Source organism: Phocoena sinus, chromosome 16 (assembly GCF_008692025.1).
Source record: "Phocoena sinus isolate mPhoSin1 chromosome 16, mPhoSin1.pri, whole genome shotgun sequence".
In the NCBI taxonomy this organism is placed as follows: domain Eukaryota; kingdom Metazoa; phylum Chordata; class Mammalia; order Artiodactyla; family Phocoenidae; genus Phocoena; species Phocoena sinus.
Window position 1 is genome coordinate 5336929 of NC_045778.1, and position 21426 is coordinate 5358354.

The window sequence follows — 21426 nt, forward strand, 5'->3', positions numbered from 1 at the left end:
TTTTTTTAAGAGAAAGAATGAAATCGTTTGAAGACCATTTAAATGCCATAACCCAGAGCAGCAGATTTCAAGGGTTTATCCAAACTCTTTCCTTTGAAGTCAGCATTTGGTTTTATTAAATCTTTAACATGAACATTTTTGGTAGGTGTATCTGATTTTACGCTGTCGGTGTGTTTTCAGTTCCATGTCAGTGAAATTTACGTAATTCGAATTTATTCTAAAACCACTAGGAAAACTAGTAGTGGTGCATGTGTCATCGTGTTTGTTCTGTCTGTAACCTGCATGTGTCTTGTGTTTCTCTCAGAATACATTGAAGAGTTTCAGTGTGGTGGCTGGAAGGTGGAGAGAGGAACACCTTCAGACCAGACCCCACTGCCACAATTCTCCCTCTTGAGGAGCCTGTAGGCCAGGCAGGGGCTTCAGAAAACACTGCATGAAGTTTCAAACACTACTCATGGAAGGGTTCATTGGCCAGTGGTTTGGAAACAAATCAAACAATGGAACCTGTGAGTGCATATTCGTTGAGCCATTCATCCATCCATCCATCCTTCCAATCACTCACTCACTCACTCATTCATTCAGACATCAAATAGTTCACTGCTTCTAATAGGCAGTGAATATTTTCACTGCTAAGATGAACATACACTACATATATGGCGTATTTCCTAGAAAATTACAGAGCAGGGAGACAAGACAGACATCTCCTCCATGAAGTCCCATACTTTCCTTGTTTGGGGGCCATCTCAGGTGGATTACATGTTTCTTTTTGGTGCTTCCCCAACTAAACATCTTGGGGTATTTTGGGTGCACATTGACCAGCCTTACACTAAACTCTATTATATACATATTACTGCATAATATTTTATTACGGGCACCATGAACAGCTAGTTAGAGTCAGGATAGGGTCTGAGCCTTAGTGAAGTTGTTTTTCTCTTCCTTTGGAAACTTGAGTTCTGCTGTTGTAGTGAGAGTTCTAATTTGTTCTTTTGTTTTCGCTCAGGCATGAAACATTTTTTCTTTTTCGTGTAATCATGCAACAACAAAGATTTTTGACTGAGTTGATGAGATTAAGCTACTAAGCCCACACGTTTTTTTTTTTCCCTAATGTTTTCTGCCGCAGGCATTCCGTTTCTTTCCAGCTCTGAACAAAGCTAGCCTGAGACCTGAGATGTTTTTCTTCCTCTCGCTAGGGTCCTTACAGAAATAGCAGTAGACTGGATTTCAAGGGAGTGGGGATTTACTTCCAGCTCTACGTGTTCTATCCCGTGTTGCTGCCTGTTCTGCTTATGCTGTCCCCATGTCCGTAGAAATACTCCTTTAAAGCTATTTTCTTGGTTGTTCAGCTTAAGAATCATAACACTGTCCAGTTCTTCTAGATGTGAAGGGAGTGGTATTTCTAAGAGGCATCTCTACTTTTCTCTGTTAATAAAAATCAAAACGTCCTGATTTACGTGCCTGCTACTTTGAATATAGATATATGTATTTTATTGAAATATAGTTGATTTCCAGTGTTGTGATAGTTTCAGGTGTCCAGCAAAGTGACTCAATCATATATATAATATATATATATATATATATTTCAGATTCTTTTCCCTTATAGGCTATTACAAAACATTGAGTAGAGTTCCCTGTGCTCTACAGTAGGTCCTTATCGGCTATCTGTTTTATACGTAGTAGTGTGTTTATGTCAATTCCAAATTCCTAATCTGTCCCCTGATCCAATCGTAAGTTTGTCCTCTGTGTCTGTGGGTCTGTCTCTATTCTCTATACAGGTTCATCTGCATCATTCTTTTTTTTTAGACTCCGCGTGTAAGTGACATCATACGATATTTGTCTTTCTCTGTCTGGCTTACTTCACTCAGTGTGATCATCTCTAGGTCCATCCACTTTGCTGCAACTGGCACGATTTCATTCCCTTTTGTGGCTGAGTAGTATTCCGTTGTATAAATATACCACATCTCCTTTATCCATTCATCTGTCGATGAACGAAATTTAGGTTGCTTCCCTGTCCTGGCTATTGTGAATGGTCTGCAGTGAATGGTGGGGTGCCTGTATCTTTTCGAATTATGGCTTTCTCCAGATATATGCCCAGGAGTGGGATTGCTGGATCATATGGTAGCTCTGTTTTCAGTTTCTTAAGGAACCTCCATGCTGTTCTCCATAGCGGCTACACCAACTTACATTTCCATCAGTGGTGTATGAGGGTTCCTTTTTCTCCACACCCTCTCCGGCACTTATTATCTGTAGACTTTTTGATGATGGCCATTCTGGCTGGTGCTAGGTGATCCTGGAACCACTTCCCCATGTGTGGATGAGTCTAAGACCCAGGGATGGGTTTGCGCTAAAATATAGGATGAGGTTGAGTTGTTCGAGAACAGTGTCTAGCTCCCTCCTCCTTTCCTGTCTTGCTCGCCTCCTTCCTAGGCCCCCACCTTCTCTTTGAACTGCGCACATGGAAGTCTGAGCGTGGAGAGGAGGCTGTGCGTCTTTGGAACTGATGCTTCCTAATGGTCAGCAAGTGACCAAAAGTCCCTCGAATCAGTACCTAGGGACCTGGATTTCTCTACTGTTTTCTGTTGCTGTGGCTTCTGTAGGGGAGGGAGGTGGCTTAGTCAGCCAGGGTCCCTTGGCCACCTTGCCCTTGATGAAAGGCCAGGAGGTGACAAGATAATAGTTATCTTCTAGTGGCTTCCATCTCTGGTCCCAAGGCCTCAGTAGCGTACTGAGGCTGCCTCATTTTCTGTGTAGAGGTGTCTGTGTTGCTTTGGGGGAAACAGAATAAAGAGAAAACACACTATTGTTTTCCTTTACATTTTACTCTCTGAATAGTACCTCACTTCTGACATTTCTGGTCACCAAATGTGTGGTAGTTTTTCCCATAGCAAACAATTCTGTGACACCAGCTGGGTGTGCTACAATTTAACTCATTTCTGACACTCTATCTGGAGATGGCATCAGATCCCACAGGTTAAGGGCTCTGTCCCACAAGACTGCCCCTCACTTCAGATGCCAGTCACTAGTAGAGATTCCTACAGTCCCCTCCTTGGGTTCATTTAAGTTGCTAAAGTGGCTCACAGAACTCAGGAAAACAATTTACTTACTAGATCATCTGTTTATCATGAAAGGATGTAACTTAAGAACAGCCCAGTGGAAAGATGCACAGGGCAAGGGATGTGGGAAGGGGCACAGAGCTTCCATGCCCGCTCTGGGTGCACCACCCTCCCAGCACCTCCACATGCTATGTCCATCAGTCTGGAACTTTCCAAGCTCCCTCCTCTTGGGTTATTTTGGAAGCCCCATTACCTAGGTGTGACTGATTAAATCATTGGCCAGTGGTGGTTGATTCACCCTCCAGTCCCTCTCCTCTCCTGGAGATGGGGGTAGGTGGGACAGAAAGTAAGAACCCTCTAATGAATTGGTTCCCCCGGCAACCAGCCCCCATCCTTAGGGGCTTTCCAAAAGTCACTTCATTAACATAAACTCAGGTGTGGTTGAAAGAGGCTTGCTATGAATAACAAAAGACATGTTTCCTGTTTTTAGCACTTAGGAAATTCCAAGGGGTTTAGGAGCTCAGTGCCAGAAATGGGGATGAAAACCAAATACATGTTTTTTACTATAAATCACAATATCACCCATAGGTATGAAAGACATTTTGGAGGCAATTGGAGGAAATTTGAATGCCTACAGTTTATTAAGTTATTTTATGGAATACTGTTATTTTTCTTGGGCTTAATAATATTAGCGTGGTCACATAGGAGAATGTCCGTATTCCTAAGAGATACTGAAGTATTTAGGGATAGAGTGTTGTTATGTTTGTCACGTACCTTAAGTAGTTCAACAAAATCAATTATAGATCGATAGTTAGATTGAATGACAGATGAACAGAATGTGGCGAAATTGTAATTTTTGGTGAATCTGAATAATAGATATATGTGTGTTCATTGGACTATTTTCCCAGCCTCTCGGTAAATGTGAACATTTTTGAAATAAAAATGTCGTTGTTTCAGCCAATGGCATAGCATAGCCCAGGCCTTAAAGGGTTAGAGTTATTGTAACCAAGACCCTACCTTACGGCGCCTCCCCAGGACAGACCCTTCCCCCGTTATCCTCTGCTGTAGCTCCTCTCTGAAGCACCCAAATAATACTACCTCATGCATATTTTCTGACTAGTTTTACAGATGCTAAAACCACCACCAAATGGAAGAAATTCACTACTCAATGATCAGGAGCCCCCACACCTACTGGCACCTAAAGACCCCTGTGACACCGCCCTGTGACCTCACCATCAGCCAATCAGAGAATTGTACACAAGCTCATCACATACCCTGCAACCCCCCATTCCTTCACCTGGCCTTTAAAAATGCTTTGCTGAAACCCTTTGGGGAGTTTGGGGCTTTTGGGGCGTGAGCCACCCGTTCTCCTTGCTTGGCCCTGCAACAGACCTTTCTCTGCTCCAAACTCTGACGTTTCGGTTTTTTTAGCCTTGCTGTGCATTGGGCCCAGGGACTTGTAACATTATTATATCAGAATTTATCCAAAAAGCAGGGAGAACTGTGTGCACTGTGACATGTTGTCTCAGGGAAGGTGGAGGTTCTACACTTCCCAGGCAGCGCTGTCACTGGTTCCCTCCAGCATTCAGTGCTTGTGTGGTCTTCCAGGTAGGACTGAACCCAAGTATTATGGTCTGAGTGTTTTTGTCCCAGGAAAATGTGCATGTTGAAATCCTAACCCCCAGTGTGATGGAATAAGGAGGTGGGCCTTTGGGAGGTGATTAGGTCATGAGGTGGTGCCTTCATGAATAGAGTTAGTGCCCTTCTAAGAAGAGTGCAGAGAGCTAGGTCACTCTCTTTCTACCATGTGAGGACACAGTGAGAAGATGGCTATCTACAGCCCGGAAGAGGGCTTTCACCAGAACCCAACTGTGCTGGCACCCTCATGTCAGACTTCCAGCCTCCAGAACTGTGGGAAATGAATTTCGCCACTCAGTCTGTGCCACCTGTGATAGCAGCCCGAACCGACCAAGACCCTCAGGGACATCTGCCTTGGTCCCCATCCCCCACCTCTGGCCACATCACTGTCCCCCAAACATGCTCTTCAGCGGGATGTGTTTGTGGCATAGATCGTTTTCGTCAATGTATACCTATCCCCAAACTCATCCATTTGTATATGTTAGACCCAAACGGTCTACGAGGGATTCCAACTCGCCCAAGAACCGCCAAGAGTCGAGAGCCGCTGCAACACGCAAGAGGTTTATTAGGAGCCGATGCACCGGGGTTCCCTGAACCTCACGCAGGAGGCCGATGGGGAACCCCTAAAAGCGGAATCACATACTTTTTATAGGTTTATTTACTCATAGGGCGGGTATATTCTCACAATGATTGGGTAAATGTGGTGACTTTTGAATTCATTGGCTTAGGAACTTTTGTCCCACCTTCTGGCCGTTATAGTTGTCTGTTCATTGTGGCGATTAGGGCGTATACCTGTTACGGGCAACTGGAAAATTACCCGCTGTCTGGCAAGTCCCCGTCAACTGAAAAACTCCAAGAATTGGTTTCGATAGGGAGAAGGAGTGGCGCACGATAGGGAGAAGAATTGGTTTACGGGAACAAGTGAGGGGGTGGAAAGTCCCTAAAGGCCCCACATTCCCCCCCTTTTTTTTTTGTAACTAATTTCAATCATGGAATTTCAGGTTTTTTTTTGCGAGTTTTGGTATTGTTGCCTTAGCATTAAAACTTGTACCGTACTAATGCGTTCTCTAATAAAGGCTATCAGGCGATTCAGAATGCATGGTCCAAAAGTTAAAAGCAACAATAAAATAATGAGGGGCCCTAACAAGGTGGAAACTAAAGTAGTAAGCCAGGGAGATTTATCAAACCATGATTGAAACCATCCTTTTTGATTTTCCCTTTCCTGTTGTCTTTTGTCCAGGCGCTCCCTAAGTTTGTCCATAGTTTTGGTAATAGCCCCAGAATGATCAATATAAAAACAGCATTCTTCTTTTAGTGCAGCACATAGTCCGCCCTCCTTAAGGAACAGCAGATCTAATCCCCTCCTGTTTTGCATTACCACCTCTGAAAGCGAGGTGAGGGATTCTTTTAACTGAGTTATGGAACTTTCTAATGCCCGGAGGTCAACATCTACAGCTTGCCTTAAGGCATCATAATAGTGGGGTTGTTGGATGAGGGCCGTTGTACCCGTTCCTACCCCGGCTGCCATTCCTAGTCCTAGGAGTACAGCCAGGGTGAGTGTTATGGGTTTCCTCTTAAACCTTCCTCTGCCCTCATATTCATCTAGAAAGGATGAATCTGAATGATAAATGAGTCTGGGGACCAGCTGAACTAACACACAAAAATCGGTTGAAGCTTTAAGGACCTCTAAAGAAATGCAGGGGGTCAATCCTGTGTTACATGCCCACCATCCATCCGGAGGAGGGAGGAGATACCCTGAGCCCTGTGGGAGGCTTAAATTGGCACAAAGATGTCGGTGGGACGAGGGGGGCGTTCCTACACATGTACCGTTTCCTAATACTGAGGCCAGGGTCAATTTACTATTTCCTTCTTGTTTCCATCGACATTGATCTGGAGTGTTAACATTATTATAATTAGAATTATATCCTATAGCATCATAATAAGGGGGAGGAGCAGCATAGCAAAGCCAACATGATTTGGTAGCCTCCGGGTTTGTGGCATTTAAAACCTCAAAAGCCGCCTGGACCAATGAGAGCATTCGGTCCCGGGGGGTCTTGGGCTTGATTGTTATTCCTTTTGGCTCAGAAGTTTGGTTTCTTATCTCTGGTAACGCTGTGGGAGGGACCAAAGGTAGCGAAGAGTGCCCTATCTCAGGGTTGGGGCTTATAGGAACTGGAGTAGGGGTTTCAATTTTTAGTTTGATGGTCATTAGTAATCCATCATTATATCCTTCTTTATAAAACCTGATTCCCCATGAATGGCCATTCATCCAGTTTTTATCCTTTTTTCCTGGTTCACTAAAAGAGATCTTAAGGGAATGGCACCATTTAGTACATTCAGGCCTATAAGTTAAGGGGTTGGTTGGGTGTGTATAATTGGCTGTCACCTTAATAAAGTCCCAGCCAGAGGTGGGCTTCCAATAGGTGTCTCCTGTGGTTTCACACCCCCAGCTTTTACAATAAAAATGTTCCTTTCCCCCACATTGATAATTTAGGGACCTATGGCGATGAAATCCCGGGCATACATAAAAGGTAGGGTTGCTAAGTTTCTGTCGCGTACCCGAGTTTTGGCAGCCGTATTGGCCGGCCCGACCGGGTATGGATGGGGCATTTTGATGATCATGGGAGTGTGCTGTGTCCCAATTGGGAGCTCCTATGGCTAATTTACAAACATCGGGGAAAAGGTCTGGCCACCAGGTCCAAGGAGCAGCAGTATGGCTAACAGACCATATTACATCTCCAGTTTGGGAAATTACCTGCCAGGTTAAATGCTGGGGCAGGTGAGGACTAAAATTACTCACAGTCAGTAGGGGTAACAAAGTTAAAGTTATAAATCTGATGATCGCAGAAGCTTGAGCTTGAGCGGGTTGCTGGTCTTTTGGGCTCGCCATTCCGATGTTGCAGATGCTGGTGCGGCCTTCACGTGTGAAGCGTGGATCCACGCAGCGATGCCGTCTACCTTTATAGCCGTGGGGGTGGTGAGCAGGACGATGTATGGTCCTTTCCACCGAGGCTCTAGAGTCTGGGTTCGGTGCCGACGGACGTACACGGAATCTCCGACTTGGAAGGGATGAGCCTCTGCTGGTGTTCCTGGTCGGTAAGCCTCTGCCAGCTGGGACCACACCTCCTTTTGGACCAACTGGAGTCCCAACAGCCTAGCATATAAGTCAATCGCCTTTGGCGGGTCCGGGGCAGCAGATGACTTTTCCGTGTCTGGGGTTTTCTTCAGGGCCAATATCTCCGATTGTGCTGGAGCGCATGCAGACGTGCCTGTTGAGGAAACAAAGGGCCGGACCCACGGAGGCGGGGAGAGAACTAGATCTTCCCAGACCAAGATATATGGTATCTGGTCTGGGTGTCCGTGGGGTCCTGTGTTAAAGACCCTAGACTTGACTAGCCCAACCTTATCTAACAAAAAAGATCCTTCGGGTGGCCACCCTGTCTGAAATGTAGGCCACTCAGAGGTACACAGCGTTTGCCATTTTTCTTTCCTTACTTCTACCGAAAGGTTGTGGGCCCTAGCCCTAACTTCGGTCCAGTGGCTTAGGGTAAGAGAAAGAGGAGTCGTCGTAGTTTGTCCCATTGTCGTCCGTCAAAAGAAAGATAATAGTACAGAAAAACAATAAAATTTCAAAAGACACACATTGATATTGCCGCCGCGAACTTAAACCCGAAACCAACTCAAATTCAGATGGCAGCTTATATAACCTGCCAGAACCAGCCGCCGCGAACTTAAACCCGAAACCAACTCAAATTCAGATGGCAGCTTATATAACCTGCCAGAACCAGATGAAGGGGAGACAAAATTTGTTTCTCCTTCCAGATGGACCACCAGGGCGTCCCCCGGGGCCCGTGGACACCAGCTTTCGGCACGTCTGCCTAGCCAGGAGTCCAATACAGATTCCACAGCAAGCCGGTTCGCACGGCTTTTTCCTAATGGCGGCTAGCAACAAACAAACGACAAACAGACAATTGGGCTCGAGCCTACCTGATACCTCCGACTCCCGATGTTCTTGTGACCCGGGGGCGAGTGGGGATCCCGGACGAGCCCCCAAATGTTAGACCCAAACGGTCTACGAGGGATTCCAACTCGCCCAAGAACCGCCAAGAGTCGAGAGCCGCTGCAACACGCAAGAGGTTTATTAGGAGCCGATGCACCGGGGTTCCCTGAACCTCACGCAGGAGGCCGATGGGGAACCCCTAAAAGCGGAATCACATACTTTTTATAGGTTTATTTACTCATAGGGCGGGTATATTCTCACAATGATTGGGTAAATGTGGTGACTTTTGAATTCATTGGCTTAGGAACTTTTGTCCCACCTTCTGGCCGTTATAGTTGTCTGTTCATTGTGGCGGTTAGGGCGTATACCTGTTACGGGCAACTGGAAAATTACCCGCTGTCTGGCAAGTCCCCGTCAACTGAAAAACTCCAAGAATTGGTTTCGATAGGGAGAAGGAGTGGCGCACGATAGGGAGAAGAATTGGTTTACGGGAACAAGTGAGGGGGTGGAAAGTCCCTAAAGGCCCCACATATACATGAAATATGTATGGCTTTTTGTATGTTAATCATACCTCAATATAAAGTGTGTTTTATTTAACCTTTAATTTAATTTTTTTTTTTTTGGCTGCATTGGGTCTTCATTGCTGCGTGTGGGCTTTCTCTAGTTGTGGTGAGCGGGGGCTACTCTTACGTTGAGGTGCTCGGGCTTCTCCTTGGGGTGGCTTATCTTGTTGCAGAACACGGGCTCTAGGCACGCGGGCTCAGTAGTTGTGGTGCACGGGCTTATTTGCTTTGTGGCATGTAGGGATCTTCCTGGACCAGGGATTGAACCCATGTCCCCTGCATTGGCAGGCTGATTCTTAATCACTGCACCACCAGAGAAGTCCTGCGCTATTGTTTTTTGACTCTTCCTCCCTTGTCTCTGCATCCCCTCTCTTCCCTGATTAGCAACTGTTTGAACCTGTTCCTTGGAACTCAGAGAAGGTCCTAGAGGCGGAATGAAGCCTATTTCCTGTAATCAAGAAATGGGGGACACAGAAAGGCTTTTGTGCCCAGGAGCCCCCCAGGGTTCTGTTAGGTTTCAACCACTCAGGGATCATATTACTTCTGCCTCAAGGTGAATGCATGAGAATTAGAGGCATTATTATAAGTTATGGGGGGGTTCCCTTGTTAAAAAAGGGAAGATCTTCTCCTTAAGAATAAGAAAAAGGGAGACCCTTTTGGAATCCTCAATGGAACAGAGAAAGCAGAAATGCTAAAGTGTATTAAGGCCAAGGCTCCTTGAGCTGGGGGTGGGAGAGATTGATTGGTTTCAGAATCAAGTCTGCTTGCAAGGTTGCAGGAAGAGTATTGAGTGGGAGGCAAGGGTGGGGTTTGAATTTCAAACAGTTTTTATGAGGAGAAGCATGTGTGAAGGTGCGAAGCTGAGGGAGGAGAGGTGACAGGTACCTTATAGAGCTGCTGTGGACATCTTTGTAGTTGTGTTAGAAGAGTATTGGCACCCACTTCTTTTGGATATACATCCAGGAGGGGAATCCCAGGGTTGTAGTGTCATGGCAGACAAACTTGAAGGTGTTCCGCATTGATGCCCGCGTCTGATGTTCAGCCCTTGAGTAATTCCCTCTTTCTGAGTGTGGGTGGGACCTGGGACTTGGTTCTAACCAATAGAATATGACAGGTGATGGGAGATCCCTTCTGTGATTGTGTCGTGTTACGTGAGATTCCATTTTGCCAGCAAACTTGCTTTAGATCTTCTCTCTCCAGCCTTGATGAAAGGATTGGCCATATGGGGAGGCCTGTGTGACAAAGAACTGCAGGTGACCTTTAATACTTGAGGATGGCCTCTGGCTGGCAAAAATGGAAGCTCGCAGCCTTACAGCCACAAGGAGCTGAAGGCTGCCCAACAGCCATTCGAGTGGAAAAGCAAATCCTTCCCTAGCTGAGCCTTTAGGTGAGAACCAGTTCTGGACCAAATCTTCTTTGATTAGTTATGTTGAACACTCAACCGTGGTAGATTCAGCTTTTGCATTTCAAAGCTTGGCAGATAAGAGAAAAAGCAGTTCCAGTTTCTAATGCAACTCTTAAAATGAGGATTTCCTTTTGGGCCACAGGAGTACCCAGTCCTGGGGTCACACTTTTTAGGGAGCAGAATAGGTGACCAGGAGACTTAACATGGCTTTCACTGCATTGTTTCTGTAAGACAGTTTTTAGGGCTTTGAATAAATTCCTTGCAGCCTTTGTGATGAGCAGCTCTGCAGAGATGGTGCCGACAGATTAAATCTGGTGGGGAGCTCTTCTTGGGGGTGAGAGAGGAAATAGAAGTGGAGAAAATCGGAGAGGTTGTTGAGAGGACCAGCTCTGGGGAGTTGCTCCTTTAAGAGCAATTGATAAGGGAAACTCCTGCACCCCAGACAGAAAGTGCTTTATTCTACCACTGCCAGTTTCTCCTGTAAGGGAGTCGTCCCTGGGAGCAGCTGATCAGGTGTCAGAGGGGGAAGGACCCAGCTGTCCTTGGTCTCCATCCCTCTCTGCCAGGGCAGCAAGAGTTTCCTTTGATTTCTGGCGGGAAAGTGAGGTATGATTGGCTTTTTGATTTTTTTTTTTTTTTTCTCGCTGCAAAGAGGTGTTATAATTTCCCACCTGGCCAGCTATGGAAGCCAGAAGGCTGGGACAAGGACCGTTGAACAACCCACTCATAGAACCCTCGTACTTTCATGTGGTTCTCCGAGTACCTTTGAAGTTGGTGAGCTTTGCAACAGAGGATTATCCCAACACATACTGTATGATTCCATCTATATAAAGTTCGAAAGCTGGCACAAGTACTCTGTGGCGATGAAGTTTGGAAGAGTGGTTACACTTAGGGTTTCTGGTCTGGGAAGGGGCGTTAGGGAGCCTTCTTTCTTGTGTGGTGCAAATACTCCATGTGGGAATCTGGGTGGCAGGGTATATGTGTGTAAAAGGGTCTATGGGTGTAAAAACGTATCACGTGCTTTGCTGTTTGTGTTATAACACCGTAAACATCTCTTTTCAAAAGGTGGTCACTGGGAGGAGGAGACTAGTCTCTATGGAGACATTGGTGCCTGGATGGATCAGGTTGTTTGTGGGGGATGGTGACCATTGAGGACCTCTGGAAATCAGAACTGGAAATTACAACTCTGGCTCTGCTGTTGTCATTGTCATGGTTCCACTGAAATCCTGAATAGCAGGGTCCCTCTAAAACATAGTCCCACTTGTTTTGGACATCTAGATGTTTGTAAATAGAAGCAGATCTCATTTTTCCCTTTTTAAAGGAAGGCCACTTTCTCTTTTTTTGCAAAGTCAACTCACAGATTTAGAGACTGCTTTAGTGCGGTGGAAGTTCTGAAGTGTGTGCCTTAAAGAAAACCATAGGTTTCGGCTCTTTTTTTTTTTTTTTTTTTTTTTTGCGGTACACGGGCCTCTCACTGCCGTGGCCCCTCCCGTTGCGGAGCACAGGCTCCGGACGCGCAGCCTCAGCGGCCATGGCTCACGGGCCCAGCCGCTCCACGGCACGTGGGATCTTCCCGGACCGGGGCACGAACCCGCGTCCCCTGCATCAGCAGGCGGACTCTCAGCCACTGTGCCACCAGGGAAGCCCTGGCTCTTTAAGTAATGGCGAGGCCATAGTAAAAATAATTGGGACTTTGGATATGACCCTTTGTGCTGTACCTCACCATCATTTTACTACTTACTAGTTTTCCCCGGAGGAGATGGCAGAGGTTGGTGAAGCACAAATTGCTTCACTTAAAAGTTTTATCCATGTTAATTGCAAATTGTTTATAGAAGAAGCAGCTAAAGCTAAGGGTTGAGGGCTTTTCTTTGTTTAAATTTCTGTGCTTCAGTTAACTCCAGCCAACTTATTGTTGGCTATAATTTTGGATACCATTTTCTCTGTGAATTCTGGTCTTCAGAAAATTGCACACGCAAAGTGGAAGTTTGCAAAATGTAGTCTAAACGCCTGTTATCGAAAGAATCAGGTCCTGTTGCTCACCGCTTACAAAATTAATACTCACAGAAAGGAAAAGTGCCTTTAATCGGAATGTCGGCAATCTGGGGAGGTGGTGGACTCGGTGTCCCCCCAAAACTACCTCCTAAGATTCTGCTCGGCCATGAAAGCTTTTAAAGGGAAACAGGGAGGTCATCTCAGTGAATCATTGAGGTAGGGGGTCAGAGTCGTCGCCATACCCCACTGTGTGCAGGCGTGTGTGCGGGCTCGTTGACTTGTGATTTTCCCTAGATGTTATCTTGTTCACACAGTTTGGTGACACAGTTTGTTCGCAAGATTACTGAAGGGGAAGCTAGGGAAGAGATCTGGCCATCTGTTCATTACTTATTCTTCATTTCCACTTTGACCTGCAGAAAGAACCGACAAGTTAGGCAAAGTAACGTGTGATTTAAAGATTTGAAAGCTGTGCTTGGGCAGGAGATGAGTAGAGCATGGGGGTGCCATGTTTAAAAGTTAGTTACCATATAGCTTTGCTAAAGTGACAAGAAAAGGGGCTTCCTGCTGAGGGTGGTTTCCTGCAAAGAGCTGCTAACAAGCCTGTGATTTTTTAAAAAATTGCAAAATATACTCAATATACTTAGAGCCATACTTTTAATACTATTCTTTACATGTTAAGAAGGATGATATAGGATATCAATTATTCATCTAAGGAGTTGAAGTATGTCCTCAGGTTCAGATGTGCCCAGGCTATAGAATGGATACATATTTTATCCTATGAATCACAAGTGGCCTCTATCCATGTGAGCTTCCCTGAGTAAAGTTTTAGAGAAAAGTGAAGGCCCCAGGATCCATATCCAGATCCTTGCTTCCCAGGATTTTTTTTTTTTTTTTTTGCTGTACGCGGGCCTCTCACTGTTGTGGGCTCTGGACGCGCAGGCTCAGTGGCCATGGCTCACGGGCCCAGCCGCCCCGCAGCATGTGGGATCTTCCCGGACCGGGACACGAACCCGTGTCCCCTGCATCGGCAGGTGGACTCTCAACCACTGCGCCACCAGGGAAGCCCCCCAAGACATTTTTGCTGCTTGTGTTTCCATTACGTTTGCTACTGGATCTTTTCTATGCACTTGACTTCCTTATTCTTAAAAGAAGTCTTTATAAAGCCAATCATGTCATCCAGATAATTTCCCTGATAATAACTAGTCAGCTAGATGGGTTACACTATTGAGTTACACAGCCCATATATATTTAAGTTGCTTTTAAAACAACTACCGTTAGACAAGATAAAAATTAAAATTTTACCAGGAATATTTTAATGAGCTGTTTAAAAAAGTTTTTAAAATTTTTTATCTTATGTTGGAGTCTAGTTGATTTACAGTGTTGTGTTAGTTTCAGGTGTACAGCAGAGTGATTCAGTTATACATATACATGTATCTATTCTTTTTCAGAATCTTTTCCCATATTGATGATTACAGAACATTGAGTAGAGTCCCCTGTGCTCTACTGAAAATGAGCTATTTTAAAAAGACATTCTCTGGAATTCCCTGGTGGTCCAGTGGTTAGGACTCCGTGTTTTCACTGCCTAGGGCCCGGGTTCGATCTCTCTTCTGGGAGCTAAGATCTCACAAGCCGCGCAGTCAAAAAAAAAGGCATTCTCATTGAAGTAAAATATCCATAATGAAATGAGTGTAAGTTTTAAATGTATAGCTCCATGGATGAATTTTTACCAAACGAATATACTCATGTTTTCTGTATCCGAATCAAGACACAGAATGTTATAGGCATGTAGACTGTTTATTTTTGTGACACCTGCATGGGTGCTCTCCTCAATTTTAAAGTGATCAAAAAAGCCATAAGCTTTCATTCTGTTGCGAAGGTGGCTTCCTGCAGACGTGAGAGATGTTTTGATGAAAATCTGGCTGTATCCTGTCCTTTATAAGGAAGCCTTTTGTCTAGCACTGATGTTTGCTGCAATGATCAAGGAAGGCATCTTTCATACATTGTAACATGAGCATCATATGAAAAATGGGATCTCATCACGCTCCTTGGAAGCTCTAGGTTTACTTTATAATGTTAATGCCCCTTTGGAAGCGCTGTCTTCCAGGCAGATCTCTCTGCTGAAATTCCTATCTGTTCATGCATGTTTGCCCACCTGTTCCATTAGATGCCTTAACATATTAATCATAGTTATTAAAACAAAGTTCCTCTCTGACAGAACCAATGTCTGGTAGTCTTTGTATCTGGTTCTATTGATTGCTTTATTTCTTGATAGCGGGTTGCTTTTCCTTGCTTTTTTGTGTATCTAGTAATAGCTGATTGAATACTAAATACTATGTGGATAAGAACAAAAGAGACTGGGCTATAGATGATTGATGCCCAGAAATGTGCACGCAGTTTCTTGTATCAGGCCATTAGTATGGGGAGTTGAGCCAATCTAGCTGGGAACTGATCTGGGTTTGGGTTTTTTTTTGGGGGGGGGGTTCCATTTTAACCCTCTCTCTCCCCCTGTGGCAGTGGCAGTGGATCTTTGCTTGTGTCCTGGGGTCAAGAGGATTTCCTGCTTCACCCCCAGAGTGAGCTGGCTTTGTTCCTCCTTCTGCCCTAGAAGCAAGAGATTGTTTTTCTTGGCACTGGCATAAGAGAGTTTGCTGCCCAGTGGCTTAAGACTTTTTCTTTGTATGAGAGGAGGGATGGGGAAGTGGACAGGGGGCTTCGTGCCTGTCTCCCGGTAGCCCCTGGTCGCCTCCTGGGAGCCATTGCTGCCCTGAAAGGCTCTCTCTGTCTCCTGCCTGCCCCTAATGCTTCTAGAGAGCTACTTGGTAGAGGCTCAGGGAACAAACTCCCCTTGTGTCTGAGACTCCCAGCTCTTCCAAATTGATATACCAGTCTGTATTTTTCCTTTAAGAATTCATTAAACATTGAGGTGATTTCTTCTTACCCACTGGTATGGAAGCCTCCTCTTTCTTCCATGCTGTGCAAAAGGTGAAACAGGTGGTGTTTTCATGTCAGCTTTGAGGCACTTGTCCCCCTTCGGAAATCAGTTTACTTGCTTCCTACCTCTGCTGTCTGCTGGACTCAATAAATATTATAATTTGTATATTATCCAACTCTTTGTTGTTGTTTAGTTAAAATAACGTTCTCTTGAGTCTTTCTGCATTTTGAGGAGAAGTAAAACTTGGTTCTAAGTTTTAAATGCATATTAATTATGTATTTGCCGTCTTTTAAAGATTTTTTTTTGATGTGGGCCACTTTTAAAGTCTATTGAATTTGCTACAGTATTGTTTCTGTTTTATGTTTTTTTGGCCACGAGGCATGTGGGATCTTAGCTCCCCGACCAGGGATCGAACCTGCACCCCCTGCATTGGAAGGTGAAGTTTTAACCACTGGACCGCCGGGGAAGTCCCTATATAGTTTGTGTTTGGTTTTGGTGAATATCACCAACTTACCGAGAGGTAAGGGATGATAAGTATTACTACACATCCTTCCTTCTAGGTTGCTGTGACCTCTCTGCAGTCCCTAGTGTTAGCCTAGTGAAGACAGAGATACATCTTAGGAAACGTTATTGACCTTTTGATAATTGTTTGTAAAAGGGGAGCAGACAAAGTGACATCTTCAGCTCAGGTCAAAGGAGTAAGGTTTTCCTGGTTCGGTAAATTTTTATAGGTTACTTACTGTCTGGTCTGTATCCTGTCTTTGCTACGTGTCTTGTAGTCCATGCGTGTCATTATCAAAACTTACATCTCAGACCAAGAAAGGGAGGGCTGGGGGGGCATTTGGTGCTTCCTTTCCTGATCCCCATCCAGAGCCTTGTCGTAGAGTTTTGTGATAGCAAGACCTGCCGCTTAGCACTGAATGATCCCTCTCTCTCCTCCCATCTACCCCCATGAAGCCAGCAGTTCACAACGTTTGGCACCAAATGCCTCCACCACATCAAAATGAGACACCCCCAGAAGTTTCATAGAAAGGGAAAAAGATAAAGAACACCACCTTCACGCAGTAGGAGGCAAGGAAAAGCCTTTCGGTGAATTAGAAGGCCGTGTATGTGAGGACATAGCCTTAGAAAAGGAGATGAAGGGCATTTTAGAAAGTGATTATCTTTGATAAAGGCTTTAGCCGGGATACAAAATGATCTGAACGTAAACTGAGTGGGTAAAGAGGGTTTAAACATTCAAGATGGGATATACCTTTTTGATTTAAAAAAAAGAAAGAGTAAGGAGAAAAATTGTCCAGGGCTGTCTGTCTGTAGATCTCTGCCCTAGTAAAGATAATCCCAGCCCGTCGGATTAGCTCTCTGTTTATGCTTGCCCATTATTTTGAAAATTAAGACTTTTCCTATGAATTTGAAGATACCAGTTATTTTATATTAACACTAAAGTGCCCTGTTGGAATCGTCTAACGTTTGGAAAAACAGGTTTGAGGTTCTCTGATGTCGGCAAAGAAGAGCCTTTGAAGTGTTTGGAAAAGGGAAGTGATAGGATCCTAGGTGCATTTAAGAAAGTCCACTTAACCAGCATGGAGACTGGGCTGAAAGCATTGCCCGGTTAGGAAGCTTAAAATGCTGTAATTTAGGCAAAAGAAACTAAACATCACAACTAAGGCCAGGTCACTAGGGGTGAGGAGAGGCTGACGTTCAAATTTCTGACTGGGGTGACTGGGTGATCTTCAGGTAATGAACAGACATTAATTAGTTGGAGGTAGTTTGCAGAATTCAGAAGAGAGGTTTGGGTCGACTCTTGTTACCAAACTATAGGTGACTAGAGATAAATGAAGTGTATCAGTGCCATTGCTCTTATGGATTAGTTGGTGTTCTTGGTCACAAGCAACAGATATCCAATCTGTCAATCATATGCAAAAAGGTACTTTCTGGAAGAGCACTGAAGACTCATATAAACGAAAGGTGATCAAATGGCCAAGCCTGAAAAACAGAAGTGATGCTGGGTCTCCAGATACTAGGAAGCAGAGACCACAGCAAAGTCCATACCTAAGAAGAAGGCCCGCAACTGATAAATCTGATCTCCAGTTGGTCCCTCTGTCTTTGCTTCACTTGCGCAAGATTTACAGACATCTGATTGGCTGAATCTGGGTCAGGGCATCTTCCTCTGGCTGTACCAGGAGGTAAGATGTTGAAGAATCTTGGGGCCCTAGCTTAGGTGGTTGGAAGATGCGTTGAGAGTCACGCTCAGAATATTGCCTTCTGTCAAGATGATAGGCACTGAGAATTTCCCCCCAAACAGATTTTGGGATACTAATAGAGGGAATGGCTTTCAGAAAACAACAAAAGGGTCATTATAACTAAGGAAGGTACGGCCAAAGAGGAAAGAAAAGCTAAAACTAGGGTGGATGGATGGATGGATGGATGGATGGATGGATGGGTGGCTGGACCGATGGATGTATAGACATACCGAGGTAAAGGAACTCATGTAGGCAAATGGAGTCAGAAAGACTGAAGGAGAACAAATAAAAGAATATAGGCTTATGGAAGCCAGGAAAGGAAAAGGTGATAAGGAAGCAGGACTGGTTAATAACATTAAATGCAATGTGGCATTTAAGGAAGATGAGGACTAAAAAGCATCCGTTTGGTTTATTAGTAGATTATTGAATCTCAGAGCACCCACTCGCCATTATCGACTGTAGAATTTGGAATGGCAAGCATATCTATTCTTCCCAGTCTTTTTTAGGATGCTTCAGTTTCTTTCAAGTTACCAGGATCTCAAAAGCGGTAGCTAGTGCTTGGAACACTGAGCTAAGTGCCTAAATCCTACTTCACATTTAATTGGCTTCGATAATAGTACAAGTTAAGTATTGTTGGGAACTTTGGGAATCTCTATTTGCAAAGACGAGGTGACGTCTCAGGTCGTGTTGGAAATGTCTTTATAACATCGCATAGTAATGAGATGCGTGTGTCACAGAGAGTTGAAGGGCATCATTGCCACAGCTGGGAGGTGTCAGAGTGCCCGAATCATAGTCATGGCTCAGTCCTGCTCTGACACTTACGGCTTCACTTGTGGGAGAACCACTTACAGAAATCAGCGTGAATCCCATTTAGAAGAATGGTTCTTCACTTGGACTCTCTTGGGACCGAACATTTTTTGAAGCAAGGCTGAGCATGACATTCAGGGAGGAAGAAGCTGAGGAGCTCTAGAAACCACCAAAGGCTCAGAGGTCAAAGGCCACAGTGGCCTTTGTTTCCATATTTTAAAATATTTTAAAGACATCAAAGTATTCTATTAATTTAAGCAGTGTACAGAAGGACTAACGTAACATAAGTACCCTGCCCGATTTTCTGAAACTGCTCCCAAGAGGTGACCCCTGTTTATATATTGACGCGAGCCTAACTCATTTATCATAGGCGCTTACACTCATATGCATGTACTCACACCTGTATTTTTTTAGAACGGGATCATAATTGGCACATTGTTGTGCTTTTTGTTCACCTAATAATACGCGTGCGCACACACACACACACACACACACACACACACACACACACACACACACACGATAATGCTAGTACCTATCAACCATACGGCGAAAGAGCACCCTTTGCATACTGAACTTATTTCCATTTAATTGTTTGGGCTTGACAGAAGGGGACCCAGAAAAAGACAAAGAGGTGCAGAGATGCCTGCACGGAGATCAGGAATGAAACACGATTGAAGTGGTTGGGCTGATGCTTGCCCGCTGCTCTATCCGCTCTCCACTCTGCCGCCCCTGCCATCCCCACCAGGGCTCAGGCCCCGCATCCTTGCTGCGGGCGCTCGGCCACACTGAGCCTGAGTCTCCCTTCCTGAGGATCCCTAAGCAGGATTCCTAAGCACAAACCAACTCCTGCCTTTCCTACTCACCCGAGGAAACAGCCATCAGAGATCATTTTGACTAAGTCAAACCTCACTCCTATGGAAGGTGTATTGCCTCGGTCCCCCTGTTGGCAGGGGACTGTCGTTGATTTAAGCCTGTCCCTGTTGTTGTTTTTTTGTTTTTTTTTTAACTATTATTAAAATGTCTGCAGCCACCATCCTTGCACGTTTATCTTGTGGATTTGTCTTTGGTGTTTGCATGAGACAGATACATAGAAACGCAATTACTGGGTTGAAGGGAATGCATGTTAATATTTACCAGTAAGATGCTATCACTGCGGAATGCCTTCCAGAAAGCGTGTACAGATTTGCAATGCTTGCACTAAGTGTCCATGAGGGTGCCCAGTTCCTTGGGTACTGGATAGGCCATAGCTTCTTTTTCTTTCTTTTTCCTCCGTAAGAATTCTTGCCACCGTAACAATCACTCGACTGGCTGCCGCACCGTGCCTGCATTTAGTGTAGGTGGTTGGAGCGGTTAAGGGAATGAGCTGTTCTCCTTCCACGCACCTTATATGGATGTAGCTAAGGTACCGAGTCCCAGGAAGCACGCCTTTCTCCCATTTTTGTAACTATGGTATTTCTGTCCCTCTGTGATTTCTACTGATGTTTTCATTATTCTTCACAGCACATCAGGGCCCTTTTCTGGAAAACTATTTAATTGGAGCTGTTGTGATCTTCACATCATAACTTTGTTACTGGAATAAGTACAAGCTTTAAAATCTCATAACAGTTTGCTGGGAAGAGGGAAGAGGTGTGTCTTTAAAGCTGCTGTAGAAAAACTGTTGCTGAATAACTTTATTTAATGTGAATCTCTCCCATTAGACCAGCCCCATTTGAGGACCCTCCGGAAAGGCAGGGATCACCTTGCTGTGCATTTTTGTACCCCGGCAGCTAGAACAGTGCTTGACAGATGGTCTGTGCTCACAGCATCTTTGTGGAATAAATTAATCAAATCAATTAAAGCTTTGTGGGTTTTGAAAAACCAATTATACTACAAATTGGACACCCAGATGACACTCACAGCTACATGGTGGTCAAGTTGAGCTCTACCCCTAATTATATCTGTGCTGCCAGTACTCAGACTATTTTTAGAACCCTTTGAAGGGAATTTCCTTGATAAATTGCATCACAGGAATACTTTTCTTTTGATTATCCTCGGGATGGCAAATCATTAACCTTTGAGGGTAGATTTTTTTTGACAGCTTTCCTGAGGTATAGTTGATATTCAAAACATTGCACACATCTAGTGTGTACAATTTGATGGGTTTGGATATATGCATGTAACTATGAAACCATCCCCTTATCAAGGTGCTGGACATAATCCATCACCCCCAAAAGCTTCCTTGTGCCTCTTTGTTTTGTGATTAGAACCCTTAATATGAAATCTACTCTCTTAAGTTTTTTTAAAAAATTTATTTATTTATGGCTGTGTTGGGTCTTCGTTTCTGTGCGAGGGCTTTCTCTAGTTGTGGCAAGCAGGGGCCACTCTTCATCGCGGTGCGCGGGCCTCTCACTATCGCGGCCTCTCTTGTTGCGGAGCACAGGCTCCAGACGCGCAGGCTCAGTAGTTGTGTTGCACGGGCTTAGTTGCTCCGCGGCATGTGGGATCTTCCCAGACCAGGGCACGGACCCGTGTCCCCTGCATCGGCAGGCGGACTCTCAACCACTGTGCCACCAAGGAAGCCCCTCTCTTAAATTTTTAAGTGCACCATACAGTATTGTTAACCGTAGATACTGTGTTGTACAGCAGACCTCTAGATCTTACTAATCTTGTATAACTGAAACTTTAACAACCTCTAATTTCTTTCCCCTGCCAGCTCTGGGCAACCACCATTCTATTCTCTGCTTCTATAAGTACTATTTCAGGTACTTCATATAAGTGGAATCATATAGTATTTGCACTTCTGTGTCTGGCTTATTT

General features: G+C 44.8%; 1 protein-coding gene across 1 annotated transcript in view; it reads left to right on the forward strand.

Moving 5' to 3' along the window:
• The window catches only part of SLC35F3 (solute carrier family 35 member F3), a 303882-nt gene that overhangs the window by 10744 nt on the left and 271712 nt on the right, over positions 1-21426 (forward strand). The window lies entirely within an intron of this gene.